The 13,050-nt window shown below is 44.1% G+C and overlaps 6 non-coding genes across 6 annotated transcripts; all 6 read left to right on the top strand.

Annotated features, from left to right (window-relative positions):
- The first annotated feature begins 789 nt into the window (after nt 1–789).
- On the top strand, nt 790–871 carry trnas-aga (transfer RNA serine (anticodon AGA)). Its single transcript has one exon. It is a non-coding gene; the product is annotated as a tRNA-Ser (tRNA).
- A 2,127-nt stretch (nt 872–2,998) lies between these two features.
- On the top strand, nt 2,999–3,071 carry trnar-ucg (transfer RNA arginine (anticodon UCG)). Its single transcript has one exon. It is a non-coding gene; the product is annotated as a tRNA-Arg (tRNA).
- Nucleotides 3,072–4,467: 1,396 nt separating this feature from the next.
- trnas-aga (transfer RNA serine (anticodon AGA)) lies at nt 4,468–4,549 on the top strand. Its single transcript has one exon. It is a non-coding gene; the product is annotated as a tRNA-Ser (tRNA).
- A 1,892-nt stretch (nt 4,550–6,441) lies between these two features.
- On the top strand, nt 6,442–6,514 carry trnag-ucc (transfer RNA glycine (anticodon UCC)). The gene has a single exon. It is a non-coding gene; the product is annotated as a tRNA-Gly (tRNA).
- A 3,600-nt stretch (nt 6,515–10,114) lies between these two features.
- trnar-ucg (transfer RNA arginine (anticodon UCG)) lies at nt 10,115–10,187 on the top strand. The gene has a single exon. It is a non-coding gene; the product is annotated as a tRNA-Arg (tRNA).
- Nucleotides 10,188–11,584: 1,397 nt separating this feature from the next.
- Nucleotides 11,585–11,666, top strand: trnas-uga (transfer RNA serine (anticodon UGA)). The gene has a single exon. It is a non-coding gene; the product is annotated as a tRNA-Ser (tRNA).
- Nucleotides 11,667–13,050: the final 1,384 nt, after the last annotated feature.

Below are 13,050 nucleotides of genomic sequence, written 5' to 3'. Positions count from 1 at the left end.
CATTGGTTTTGTCCAAAACATTATGAATGTTAACATAATACAAATAGCTGCAGTTGCTGGAAATCTGAGCCTAAAACGAAAATTGTTTGCGGAACGCAGAAAGACTGGCAACAGAAACATCGACTTTCCTGCTCCTCGGATGCTGCTGTGCTTTTCCAGCATTTTCTGATCTAAAATCAGGTTTCCAGCATCTGCAGTCCTCACTCCTGCCGAGTTCCTTCAGTGTCGCTGGTTCCCAATTCAAGAACTCCATCTCTGGCGGTTTCATATCTGTACCTCCATGCTGTGGAATTGAAGAGTGAAGAAAAGTAACTCACCCCCTCCATCTCTGGGGTAATTAGGGGCTGAAAGTGAATCGTATCACATTGAAGTATATCTACAAGCGACTTAATCTCTGTCTTTTATTGGGAACCATCTCTTTCATTGTAACCATCAGGAAAGACCATTTCGTTCGCTAAATAAAGAAATGAATATGTCACTAACCTTTGTTTGTTTCATGTCCAAGAATACTCAGATCAATAGCTCCCTGGATTACCTCTGCTGGTCATGTTCGCAAAGAGATCGAGCAAATTGCCAAGTGTGATTTTCCTTTCAATAAATAATTTTGACTCAATTTTGCTGCAAATATCTTTTCCTAACTTTGTACTTTTCTTCTTTGACATTGGTGTCTCGCACCTTACAAATGACAGCAAAGGTATGAATGGAGATGGAAACATTTCACTCAAGTCAGTGGCAGCTTTCAATGAGATCACGACTGATTTGGTCAGTGCTCAGGGCGCGGTGCCGTCTGTAGTCATGGCCGAGTGGTTAAGGCGATGGATTAGAAATCCATTGGGGTTTCCCCACGTAGGTTCGAATCCTGCTGACTACGTTATCCATGCTTTGCAGCTGGAACAATTCAAAGTTCAGAAAGGCTGTTTTGCAAACCAGGCCTGTAATTTGATGAGACTTGAGAAACTCGAGTTCTTCATCAGAAATGCTCCACATTTAAAACATTATCTCTGTTTCTCTTTCCAGATACACTGCTCGACACATCGGGTTTCTGCAGTTGTTATTGAACGCCCTGAGCAGAAGTGCTGCTTTTCATTAGATTCCTTTAATCCCTTGTCCTCTGTTCTCTGACTCTGGTCATTGGCAACACTTCCTCTTGCTCGTCAGAGTGCTCATTCCCCACCGCTCCGTCTCCCATCATTACAATCAACCGCAGGAAATTGCCACTTAACCATCTTTGTTCCAAAGTGAAACTCACCAGCCTAGGAACTCTCTCCACCAAATGGGACTTCTCATCCCTGGACATGGAAAAGCCAGAGGATTGTGAAGAGATACTGTGAACATATTGTCAGTTGGCAGTTGGAAAAATGTTTAGGAAGCAAACCATATAATTTAGGCTCCAGTTTTGGAAATCTTGAGAAACTCTTTGGGAAATGGAATCACAGGAGATTGAAGAAGTGTAAATTGTCAGTCCAAGTAGAGGAAGGGACATTGACTCTGATGTTCTCGGCACAGGAATTGATCTGAGACATTGAAAGAATTCTCGCTCCCGTACGTGAGCAAAACAAACTTCATCTGGACGGTGGGACAATGAAAACCTCTGGAACACTCAAGACAATATCCAAATATTGACTGAGATCACGACAGTACGAGTACGATAGATGGGTCAGTTTTTGTCCAGTGTGTGCGGGAGGGATTCCTGACACAGTATGTAGACATGGCTTCAAGGGAAGAAGCCACTTTCGATTTAGTACTGGGTAACGAGCCTGGCCATGTTTTAGATTTGGAAGTAGGTGAGCACTGTGGAGACAGCGATCACAATTCTCTCAGGTTTACTTTCGTGATGGAAAGGGATAGGTGTACTCCACGGAGCAAGAGTTTCAGCTGGTGGAAGGGAAATCACGATGCAATGAGGTAAGCTTTAGGAAGCGCAGAGTTGGGTAGGTAACTGTAGGGGGTGAGCACATTAAAAATGTGAAGCTTATTCAAGGAAAAGCTCCTGTGTGTCCTCGATAAGTATGTACCTGTCAGGCAGGGAGGAAAATATAGAACGCGTGAGCCGTGGTTTACTAAGGAAGGTGGAATCCCTGGTCAAGAAGAACAAGAAGTCTTATGTTAGGACAAAACGTAAAAACTCAGTTAGAGCGCTCGAGGTTTCCAACGATCTCAGGAAAGACCTAAAAAGAGAGCTGGGAAGAGCCAGGAGGAGACATGAGAAGTTGTTGGCAGATAGGATCAGAGTTAACGCTAAGGCTTTCCATAGGTATGTCAGGAATAAAAGAATGACGAGAGTTAAATTTGGGACAATCAAGGATAATAGTGGGAAGTCGTGTGTGGAGTCAGTGGAGATAGAGGAAGCACTAAATAAATATTTTTCCACAGAGTTCGCTATAGATAATGAAAATGTTGGCGAGGAAGATACAGAGATACTTGCGTCTAGACTAGAAGAGATTGAGGTTCACAAGGAAGAGATATTAGAAATACTGCAGAGTGTGAAAATAGATAAGTCAGCTGGGCCGGATGGGATCTATCTGATGTTGTTTAGCAAATGCACTGCAGGAAGGTACAAATCAAGCTGATGCTAACAACGGCTCGTTTTGAGCCGCTAATTTGCAGTGAAGTGGCGGCGCCAATAAAAGGTGTCACGCAGCTCGTCTAATTCCACATCCTGAGCTCGAAATGAGCAGATGTCTCTCGCTGAGTTTCGGCAGGGTCTTGCTTAGACGACACCATGACACGTTTTCACTGGAGTAGATCATGAAATCGCGTCGTGAATGTGAATAAAACGATGGGCACTTCCAGCAGAGAAGGAGGCGACCCTGAAGCAGTCAGCTCTGGACAAATGTTTCTCCTTTGCCAGTTAAAGGCACTGCTTCACAAATTGGAAACTTGGAAGTGAAGCAGTGTTGGTGATTATCTTCGCTGCTTGTTCACCATTTTAATTCTGATTCCGTGAACGTCCATGGCATTACATATCGACATTCTGCCGTTGCTGTGCGTCTCTATTGGGCCAGTAGCGTAATGGATAACGCGTCTGACTTCGGATCATAAGTTTGTAGGTTCGAGTCCTACCTGGCTCGTGGGGAATGTCTCACTTTAACCGTGCCCCTCGTTGACGCTCCCCTGCCGGGACGTCGCTTCTGTGCTTCCGCATTTAAAACTTGCATTTGTCTTATTGTCCATTTCAAATTCCAGGCCACCACAACGGAGACCTCTGTCGGTTTGGGGGTGCCTTTCTGTGTGTCTCCCTTTGTGGGTGAAAATGAGCATGAGTTCCTCAAAAGAGTGACAAGTCGTTGTGGAAGTGTCATACATCTGTGCCATTTAAGAACACAGGATAAAGTCATTGACATTTGCCCTGGGAACATTACAACACACGACACTTTGGGCCAAAGTTGGAAACTGCGACTGGAATAGATGGCTCTCTGATCAGGCGGAATGGCCTTTTCCCACTTTGTAAATCTACGAAGACAAGTTGAAAATAATCTGCAACGAAAATGTTCATAAAGGGTGTTTTATTTACACTAAATACGATAGTATCTATCGCCTTGTCTTGTTGTTTACTTGTGAAGATTCGGTACTCTCAGCACCGTGGCCCGGATCGTATTCCCGCTCATGGAATGGTTGTATTGTTCAGCTAACATATCGGTGTACCAGTACTTCTGCCGATTTTCCGATGCTAGCAGCTCATTGGTTTTGTCCAAAACATTATGAATGTTAACATAATACAAATAGCTGCAGTTGCTGGAAATCTGAGCCTAAAACGAAAATTGTTTGCGGAACGCAGAAAGACTGGCAACAGAAACATCGACTTTCCTGCTCCTCGGATGCTGCTGTGCTTTTCCAGCATTTTCTGATCTAAAATCAGGTTTCCAGCATCTGCAGTCCTCACTCCTGCCGAGTTCCTTCAGTGTCGCTGGTTCCCAATTCAAGAACTCCATCTCTGGCGGTTTCATATCTGTACCTCCATGCTGTGGAATTGAAGAGTGAAGAAAAGTAACTCACCCCCTCCATCTCTGGGGTAATTAGGGGCTGAAAGTGAATCGTATCACATTGAAGTATATCTACAAGCGACTTAATCTCTGTCTTTTATTGGGAACCATCTCTTTCATTGTAACCATCAGGAAAGACCATTTCGTTCGCTAAATAAAGAAATGAATATGTCACTAACCTTTGTTTGTTTCATGTCCAAGAATACTCAGATCAATAGCTCCCTGGATTACCTCTGCTGGTCATGTTCGCAAAGAGATCGAGCAAATTGCCAAGTGTGATTTTCCTTTCAATAAATAATTTTGACTCAATTTGCTGCAAATATCTTTTCCTAACTTTGTACTTTTCTTCTTTGACATTGGTGTCTCGCACCTTACAAATGACAGCAAAGGTATGAATGGAGATGGAAACATTTCACTCAAGTCAGTGGCAGCTTTCAATGAGATCACGGCTGATTTGGTCAGTGCTCATGGCGCGGTGCCGTCTGTAGTCATGGCCGAGTGGTTAAGGCGATGGATTAGAAATCCATTGGGGTTTCCCCACGTAGGTTCGAATCCTGCTGACTACGTTATCCATGCTTTGCAGCTGGAACAATTCAAAGTTCAGAAAGGCTGTTTTGCAAACCAGGCCTGTAATTTGATGAGACTTGAGAAACTCGAGTTCTTCATCAGAAATGCTCCACATTTAAAACATTATCTCTGTTTCTCTTTCCAGATACACTGCTCGACACATCGGGTTTCTGCAGTTGTTATTGAACGCCCTGAGCAGAAGTGCTGCTTTTCATTAGATTCCTTTAATCCCTTGTCCTCTGTTCTCTGACTCTGGTCATTGGCAACACTTCCTCTTGCTCGTCAGAGTGCTCATTCCCCACCGCTCCGTCTCCCATCATTACAATCAACCGCAGGAAATTGCCACTTAACCATCTTTGTTCCAAAGTGAAACTCACCAGCCTAGGAACTCTCTCCACCAAATGGGACTTCTCATCCCTGGACATGGAAAAGCCAGAGGATTGTGAAGAGATACTGTGAACATATTGTCAGTTGGCAGTTGGAAAAATGTTTAGGAAGCAAACCATATAATTTAGGCTCCAGCTTTGGAAATCTTGAGAAACTCTTTGGGAAATGGAATCACAGGAGATTGAAGAAGTGTAAATTGTCAGTCCGAGTAGAGGAAGGGACATTGACTCTGATGTTCTCGGCACAGGAATTGATCTGAGACATTGAAAGAATTCTCGCTCCCGTACGTGAGCAATACAAACTTCATCTGGACGGTGGGACAATGAAAAACTCTGGAACACTCAAGACAATATCCAAATATTGACTGAGATCACGACAGTACGAGTACGATAGATGGGTCAGTTTTTGTCCAGTGTGTGCGGGAGGGATTCCTGACACAGTATGTAGACATGGCTTCAAGGGAAGAAGCCACTTTCGATTTAGTACTCGGTAACGAGCCTGGCCAGGTTTTAGATTTGGAAGTAGGTGAGCACTGTGGAGATATAGAACGCGTGAGCCGTGGTTTACTAAGGAAGGTGGAATCCCTGGTCAAGAAGAACAAGAAGTCTTATGTTAGGACAAAATGTGAAAACTCAGTTAGAGCGCTCGAGGTTTCCAACGATCTCAGGAAAGACCTAAAAAGAGAGCTGGGAAGAGCCAGGAGGAGACATGAGAAGTTGTTGGCAGATAGGATCAGGGTTAACGCTAAGGCTTTCCATAGGTATGTCAGGAATAAAAGAATGACGAGAGTTAAATTTGGGACAATCAAGGATAATAGTGGGAAGTCGTGTGTGGAGTCAGTGGAGATAGAGGAAGCACTAAATAAATATTTTTCGACAGAGTTCGCTATAGATAATGAAAATGTTGGCGAGGAAGATACAGAGATACTTGCGTCTAGACTAGAAGAGATTGAGGTTCACAAGGAAGAGATATTAGAAATACTGCAGAGTGTGAAAATAGATAAGTCAGCTGGGCCGGATGGGATCTATCTGATGTTGTTTAGCAAATGTACTGCAGGAAGGTACAAATCAAGCTGATGCGAACAACGGCTCGTTTTGAGCCGCTAATTTGCAGTGAAGTGGCGGCGCCAATAAAAGGTGTCACGCAGCTCGTCTAATTCCACATCCTGAGCTCGAAATGAGCAGATGTCTCTCGCTGAGTTTCGGCAGGGTCTTGCTTAGACGACACCATGACACGTTTTCACTGGAGTAGATCATGAAATCGCGTCGTGAATGTGAATAAAACGATGGGCACTTCCAGCAGAGAAGGAGGCGACCCTGAAGCAGGCAGCTCTGGACAAATGTTTCTCCTTTGCCAGTGAAAGGCACTGCTTCACAAATTGGAAACTTCGAAGTGAAGCAGTGTTGGTGATTATCTTCGCTGCTTGTTCACCTTTTTAATTCTGATTCCGTGAAATGCAATGGCATTACATATCGACATTCTGCCGTGGCTGTGCGCGTCTGTTGGGCCAGTAGCGTAATGGATAACGCATCTGACTTCCGGTCAGAAGATTGTAGGTTCGAGTCCTACTTGGCTCGTGGGGAATATCTCACGTTAACCGTGCCCCTCGTTGACGCTCCCCTGCAAAGCCCTGCCGGGACGTCGCTTCTGTGCTTCCGCATTTAAAACTTGCCTTTGTCTTATTGTCCATTTCAAATTCCAGCTCACCACAACGGAGACCTCTGTCGGTTTGGGGGTGCCTATGTGGGTGAAAATGAGCATGAGTTCCTCAAAAGAGTGACAAGTCGTTGTGGAAGTGTCATACATCTGTGCCATTTAAGAACACAGGATAAAGTCATTGACATTTGCCCTGGGAACATTACAACACACGACACTTTGGGCCAAAGTTGGAAACTGCGACTGGAATAGATGGCTCTCTGATCAGGCGGAATGGCCTTTTCCCACTTTGTAAATCTACGAAGACAAGTTGAAAATAATCTGCAACGAAAATGTTCATAAAGGGTATTTTATTTACACTAAATATGATAGTATCTATCGCCTTGTCTTGTTATTTACTTGTGAAGATTCGGTACTCTCAGCACCGTGGCCCGGATCGTATTCCCGCTCATGGAATGGTTGTATTGTTCAGCTAACATATCGGTGTCCCAGTACTTCTGCCGATTTTCCGATGCTAGCAGGTCATTGGTTTTGTCCAAAACATTATGAATGTTAACATAATACAAATAGCTGCAGTTGCTGGAAATCTGAGCCTAAAACGAAAATTGTTTGCGGAACGCAGAAAGACTGGCAACAGAAACATCGACTATCCTGCTCCTCGGATGCTGCTGTGCTTTTCCAGCATTTTCTGATCTAAAATCAGGTTTCCAGCATCTGCAGTCCTCACTCCTGCCGAGTTCCTTCAGTGTCGCTGGTTCCCAATTCAAGAACTCCATCTCTGGCGGTTTCATATCTGTACCTCCATGCTGTGGAATTGAAGAGTGAAGAAAAGTAACTCACCCCCTCCATCTCTGGGGTAATTAGGGGCTGAAAGTGAATCGTATCACATTGAAGTATATCTACAAGCGACTTAATCTCTGTCTTTTATTGGGAACCATCTCTTTCATTGTAACCATCAGGAAAGACCATTTCGTTCGCTAAATAAAGAAATGAATATGTCACTAACCTTTGTTTGTTTCATGTCCAAGAATACTCAGATCAATAGCTCCCTTGATTACCTCTGCTGGTCATGTTCGCAAAGAGATCGAGCAAATTGCCAAGTGTGATTTTCCTTTCAATAAATAATTTTGACTCAATTTTGCTGCAAATATCTTTTCCTAACTTTGTGCTTTTCTTCTTTGACATCGGTGTCTCGCACCTTACAAATGACAGCAAAGGTATGAATGGAGATGGAAACATTTCACTCAAGTCAGCGGCTGCTTTCAATGAGATCACGGCTGGTTTGGTCAGTGCTCAGGGCGCGATGCCGTCTGTAGTCTTGGCGGAGTGGTTAAGGCGATGGATTACAAATCCATTGGGGTTTCCCCACGTAGGCTCGAATCATGCTGACTACATTTTCCGTGCTTTGCTGCTGGAACAATTCAAAGTTCAGAAAGCCCGTTTTGCAAACCAGGCCTGTAATTTGATTGGACTTGAGAAACTCGAGTTCTTCATCAGAAATGCTCCACATTTCAAACATTATCTCTGTTTCTCTTTCCAGATACACTGCTCGACACATCGGGTTTCTGCAGTTGTTATTGAACGCCCTGAGCAGAAGTGCTGCTTTTCATTAGATTCCTTTAATCCCTTGTCCTCTGTTCTCTGACTCTGGTCATTGGCAACACTTCCTCTTGCTCGTCAGAGTGATCATTCCCCACCGCTCTGTCTCCCATCATTACAAACAACCGCAGGAAATTGCCACTTAACCATCTTTGTTCCAAAGTGAAACTCACCAGCCTAGGAACTCTCTCCACCAAATGGGACTTCTCATCCCTGGACATGGAAAAGCCAGAGGATTGTGAAGAGATACTGTGAACATATTGTCAGTTGGCAGTTGGAAAAATGTTTAGGAAGCAAACCATATAATTTAGGCTCCAGCTTTGGAAATCTTGAGAAACTCTTTGGGAAATGGAATCACAGGAGATTGAAGAAGTGTAAATTGTCAGTCCAAGTAGAGGAAGGGACATTGATTCTGATGTTCTCGGCACAGGAATTGATCTGAGACATTGAAAGAATTCTCGCTCCCGTACGTGAGCAATACAAACTTCATCTGGACGGTGGGACAATGAAAAACTCTGGAACACTCAAGACAATATCCAAATATTGACTGAGATCACGACAGTACGAGTACGATAGATGGGTCAGTTTTTGTCCAGTGTGTGCGGGAGGGATTCCTGACACAGTATGTAGACATGGCTTCAAGGGAAGAAGCCACTTTCGATTTAGTACTGGGTAACGAGCCTGGCCAGGTTTTAGATTTGGAAGTAGGTGAGCACTGTGGAGACAGCGATCACAATTCTCTCAGGTTTACTTTCGTGATGGAAAGGGATAGGTGTACTCCACGGAGCAAGAGTTTCAGCTGGTGGAAGGGAAATCACGATGCAATGAGGTAAGATTTAGGAAGCGCAGAGTTGGGTAGGTAACTGTAGGGGGTGAGCACATTAAAAATGTGAAGCTTATTCAAGGAAAAGCTCCTGTGTGTCCTCGATAAGTATGTACCTGTCAGGCAGGGAGGAAGATATAGAACGCGTGAGCCGTGGTTTACTAAGGAAGGTGGAATCCCTGGTCAAGAAGAACAAGAAGTCTTATGTTAGGACAAAACGTAAAAACTCAGTTAGAGCGCTCGAGGTTTCCAACGATCTCAGGAAAGACCTAAAAAGAGAGCTGGGAAGAGCCAGGAGGAGACATGAGAAGTTGTTGGCAGATAGGATCAGGGTTAACGCTAAGGCTTTCCATAGGTATGTCAGGAATAAAAGAATGAGGAGAGTTAAATTTGGGACAATCAAGGATAATAGTGGGAAGTCGTGTGTGGAGTCAGTGGAGATAGAGGAAGCACTAAATAAATATTTTTCGACAGAGTTCGCTATAGATAATGAAAATGTTGGCGAGGAAGATACAGAGATACTTGCGTCTAGACTAGAAGAGATTGAGGTTCACAAGGAAGAGATATTAGAAATACTGCAGAGTGTGAAAATAGATAAGTCAGCTGGGCCGGATGGGATCTATCTGATGTTGTTTAGCAAATGCACTGCAGGAAGGTACAAATCAAGCTGATGCTAACAACGGCTCGTTTTGAGCCGCTAATTTGCAGTGAAGTGGCGGCGCCAATAAAAGGTGTCACGCAGCTCGTCTAATTCCACATCCTGAGCTCGAAATGAGCAGATGTCTCTCGCTGAGTTTCGGCAGGGTCTTGCTTAGACGACACCATGACACGTTTTCACTGGAGTAGATCATGAAATCGCGTCGTGAATGTGAATAAAACGATGGGCACTTCCAGCAGAGAAGGAGGCGACCCTGAAGCAGTCAGCTCTGGACAAATGTTTCTCCTTTGCCAGTTAAAGGCACTGCTTCACAAATTGGAAACTTCGAAGTGAAGCAGTGTTGGTGATTATCTTCGCTGCTTGTTCACCTTTTTAATTCTGATTCCGTGAACGTCCATGGCATTACATATCGACATTCTGCCGTTGCTGTGCGTCTCTATTGGGCCAGTAGCGTCATGGATAACGCGTCTGACTTCGGATCAGAAGATTGTAGGTTCGAGTCCTACCTGGCTCGTGGGGAATGTCTCACTTTAACCGTGCCCCTCGTTGACGCTCCCCTGCCGGGACGTCGCTTCTGTGCTTCCGCATTTAAAACTTGCATTTGTCTTATTGTCCATTTCAAATTCCAGCTCACCACAACGGAGACCTCTGTCGGTTTGGGGGTGCCTTTCTGTGTGTCTCCCTTTGTGGGTGAAAATGAGCATGAGTTCCTCAAAAGAGTGACAAGTCGTTGTGGAAGTGTCATACATCTGTGCCATTTAAGAACACAGGATAAAGTCATTGACATTTGCCCTGGGAACATTACAACACACGACACTTTGGGCCAAAGTTGGAAACTGCGACTGGAATAGATGGCTCTCTGATCAGGCGGAATGGCCTTTTCCCACTTTGTAAATCTACGAAGACAAGTTGAAAATAATCTGCAACGAAAATGTTCATAAAGGGTGTTTTATTTACACTAAATACGATAGTATCTATCGCCTTGTCTTGTTGTTTACTTGTGAAGATTCGGTACTCTCAGCACCGTGGCCCGGATCGTATTCCCACTCATGGAATGGGTGTATTGTTCAGCTAACATATCGGTGTACCAGTACTTCTGCCGATTTTCCGATGCTAGCAGGTCATTGGTTTTGTCCAAAACATTATGAATGTTAACATAATACAAATAGCTGCAGTTGCTGGAAATCTGAGCCTAAAACGAAAATTGTTTGCGGAACGCAGAAAGACTGGCAACAGAAACATCGACTTTCCTGCTCCTCGGATGCTGCTGTGCTTTTCCAGCATTTTCTGATCTAAAATCAGGTTTCCAGCATCTGCAGTCCTCACTCCTGCCGAGTTCCTTCAGTGTCGCTGGTTCCCAATTCAAGATCTCCATCTCTGGCGGTTTCATATCTGTACCTCCATGCTGTGGAATTGAAGAGTGAAGAAAAGTAACTCACCCCCTCCATCTCTGGGGTAATTAGGGGCTGTAAGTGAATCGTATCACATTGAAGTATATCTACAAGCGACTTAATCTCTGTCTATTATTGGGAACCATCTCTTTCATTGTAACCATCAGGAAAGACCATTTCGTTCGCTAAATAACGAAATGAATATGTCACTAACCTTTGTTTGTTTCATGTCCAAGAATACTCAGATCAATAGCTCCCTGGATTACCTCTGCTGGTCATGTTCGCAAAGAGATCGAGCAAATTGCCAAGTGTGATTTTCCTTTCAATAAATAATTTTGACTCAATTTTGCTGCAAATATCTTTTCCTAACTTTGTGCTTTTCTTCTTTGACATTGGTGTCTCGCACCTTACAAATGACAGCAAAGGTATGAATGGAGATGGAAACATTTCACTCAAGTCAGCGGCAGCTTTCAATGAGATCACGGCTGATTTGGTCAGTGGTCAGGGCGCGGTGCCGTCTGTAGTCATGGCCGAGTGGTTAAGGCGATGGATTTGAAATCCCTTGGGGTTTCCCCACGTAGGTTCGAATTCTGCTGACTACGTTATCCATGCTTTGCTGCTGGAACAATTCAAAGTTCAGAACGGCTGTTTTGCAAACCAGGCCTGTAATTTGATGAGACTTGAGAAACTCGAGTTCTTCATCAGAAATGCTCCACATTTAAAACATTATCTCTGTTTCTCTTTCCAGATACACTGCTCGACACATCGGGTTTCTGCAGTTGTTATTGAACGCCCTGAGCAGAAGTGCTGCTTTTCATTAGATTCCTTTAATCCCTTGTCCTCTGTTCTCTGACTCTGGTCATTGGCAACACTTCCTCTTGCTCGTCAGAGTGCTCATTCCCCACCGCTCCGTCTCCCATCATTACAATCCACCGCAGGAAATTGCCACTGAACCATCTTTGTTCCAAAGTGAAACTCACCAGCCTAGGAACTCTCTCCACCAAATGGGACTTCTCATCCCTGGACATGGAAAAGCCAGAGGATTGTGAAGAGATACTGTGAACATATTGTCAGTTGGCAGTTGGAAAAATGTTTAGGAAGCAAACCATATAATTTAGGCTCCAGCTTTGGAAATCTTGAGAAACTCTTTGGGAAATGGAATCACAGGAGATTGAAGAAGTGTAAATTGTCAGTCCGAGTAGAGGAAGGGAAATTGACTCTGATGTTCTCGGCACAGGAATTGATCAGAGACATTGAAAGAATTCTCGCTCCCGTACGTGAGCAATACAAACTTCATCTGGACGGTGGGACAATGAAAAACTCTGGAACACTCAAGACAATATCCAAATATTGACTGAGATCACGACAGTACGAGTACGATAGATGGGTCAGTTTTTGTCCAGTGTGTGCGGGAGGGATTCCTGACACAGTATGTAGACATGGCTTCAAGGGAAGAAGCCACTTTTGATTTAGTACTGGGTAACGAGCCTGGCCAGGTTTTAGATTTGGAAGTAGGTGAGCACTGTGGAGATATAGAACGCGTGAGCCGTGGTTTACTAAGGAAGGTGGAATCCCTGGTCAAGAAGAACAAGAAGTCTTATGTTAGGACAAAACGTGAAAACTCAGTTAGAGCGCTCGAGGTTTCCAACGATCTCAGGAAAGACCTAAAAAGAGAGCTGGGAAGAGCCAGGAGGAGACATGAGAAGTTGTTGGCAGATAGGATCAGGGTTAACGCTAAGGCTTTCCATAGGTATGTCAGGAATAAAAGAATGACGAGAGTTAAATTTGGGACAATCAAGGATAATAGTGGGAAGTCGTGTGTGGAGTCAGTGGAGATAGAGGAAGCACTAAATAAATATTTTTCGACAGAGTTCGCTATAGATAATGAAAATGTTGGCGAGGAAGATACAGAGATACTTGCGTCTAGACTAGAAGAGATTGAGGTTCACAAGGAAGAGATATTAGAAATACTGCAGAGTGTGAAAA

The sequence above is a fragment of the Chiloscyllium punctatum genome, chromosome 13 (assembly GCF_047496795.1).
Source record: "Chiloscyllium punctatum isolate Juve2018m chromosome 13, sChiPun1.3, whole genome shotgun sequence".
NCBI lineage: Eukaryota > Metazoa > Chordata > Chondrichthyes > Orectolobiformes > Hemiscylliidae > Chiloscyllium > Chiloscyllium punctatum.
Note: the sequence above shows the minus strand (reverse complement) of the source record. Positions and strands in the feature narration are given on the sequence as shown.